This window comes from Chinchilla lanigera, unplaced genomic scaffold (genome assembly GCF_000276665.1).
Source record: "Chinchilla lanigera isolate Chin_1 unplaced genomic scaffold, ChiLan1.0 scaffold00032, whole genome shotgun sequence".
NCBI lineage: Eukaryota > Metazoa > Chordata > Mammalia > Rodentia > Chinchillidae > Chinchilla > Chinchilla lanigera.
The window spans coordinates 19,179,319-19,181,383 of NW_004955433.1; positions in this window are offsets into that span (position 1 = coordinate 19,179,319).

The window sequence follows — 2,065 nt, forward strand, 5'->3', positions numbered from 1 at the left end:
TATCAAAATGTCAACTCAATATATATGTATATATCATATATGGAGAGAGAGAGAGAGAGAGAGAAAGAGAGAGTGAGAGAGAGATTTGCAAGGTAGGCTTACAATGGCCACCCATAGAGATGTAGAGTAAGGTCTGGAAGAATATGAAAGGGTTGTCTGTGCACTGAAGATGCAAAGGCAAAAGCCTGAGCTCCCTGCAGAGTCCAGTGTGAATTCACATAGGAAGCCAAAGAGTTTGCACTCCAAGGCTAGAACCTGGCCTGGAAGTCTGCAGACAGGTTTGTTTTATGATTTGGGAGAAGAAGGCTGTATTTCTGTTTGTTTAGGGAACATGGCCATGGTCGTGTTTGTTACCTGATGTGAAGGCTACAAACAGAAGCAAAATTTTGCCCAAAGCTTTTGTTTGTGAACCAGATCATTTGCAAATGGAAGAGTTTGTAAATCCAGGAACTAATGTACATTTTCTTTATCTATTCATCTGTTTTCAAGATTTAGTTCTTTATGAATTATTCTGATATAAGCACAGGTATGCATGTATCTCTGTAATACAGTGTCTTCAACACTTTCAGGAAAATACCTAGAAGGGGAATAGCTAGGTCAAGTAGAATTTCTGGTTTTAAATTTTTGAGTAAAAATTTCTATATTGATTTTACCAGTTTACATTCCCAGCAACAATATAGAGTAGTTCCTTTTTCCCTGTATCCTCACAATTTTCTGATTGCTCATTTGAATCCTTTTATTGATATAAAATGGGTTTAAAAATAAAATATTTACGATCCTATACTACTGTCAATGGTAATTCACTATAATATATTTCTCAGAAGCCTTTAATTACCACAATTATTTGTAATTTCCTTATAGTCTTTTGTGCATGAGGATATCAGCAGCATGGGAAGGCACAGTCTATACCTTCTCCTGTACTTGGTAGCCCATTGGGTGACTTGAAGGGACCCAAAAAGGGTCATCTTCTCTGTGTAGTGACAATTTGAGAAGAAAAGATAGTCTGTATAAAGTGCAGGAGTTGGTTCTCTCTTGGTACACAAGGGGAAGAATTAAGTGACAGTGAATAGAAGAGATCACATATATAACAGGAAAGAGAAATAACTATGGCTAAGTCTGCTCTCCAAAGCCAGGTTGTTCTTTGATTTTGGCAAAAGTTTCCCTAGGAGAAGAAACGAAAGGAAAAGGCAAAGGAATCAAAAGATGGCTTCAGTTGCCAGGCCTACATAAAGAACTGCACAGTCACACATCTAATATTTAATATGAGGTTTTCTTCATAGGGACTGTGAATATACTTATTAGAGTGCTTCTAACAGTTAGGTATAGGCTCCAAAATAAATAAGAAATACAGGAGAGGAAGCTGACTCACTGAAAGGGCTCCAAGCCCTCAAAGAGAGCCAGGTTTCAACAAGAAGCTATGCAGAGTTGAAGGGACATTCCCAGGGGTTATTTGCAGAATTGTTTTCTCTGCTGGATATTTGGATGCATTTCCCAGTCTTCCATTGGAAGCCAAGGCATCCTCTGCTGTGCTGTTGCGAATGAGAGTGTGGAGTGCTGATGTCTCATAGCTGAGTCTCTTACCAGGAATTAACCTTGACTATTCCCAAGTGTATACTGTATCTGGGGAATGAATTGATATCTGGTTAGAGATACATGTGGGAATACAGATACTCGGCAACCATGTTTCAATTTGGGAGAAATTTGAAGTGTCATGTCTTTTCTAGAAATCCTTTTACACCAGCTTTAGTCTTCATTGTCACTACAGTTTAGGTCAATTTTCCCTTGCCTAATTTTGCTACCTTCATTTGTTCACTGGTATCGTTTGTTTTGGTATTCTTTCCAAAAACAACTCATCAGTGCATTTCCCACACATAGAATTCTTTCTTAGTGTCTGTGTTCTCTGTAACCTAGTCAAAGTAGCTTATTTTTTGTGAAACCTTCCTTTTAGAATGACCATTTGCCTGGGTCTGATAGTTTTCTTTCTCATGCCTTAACTAGAAGATTCTGAGGCAAACCAGGTTGATTATTCAGCATATCCCAATTTCCTAGGTGTTATAGACTTTGG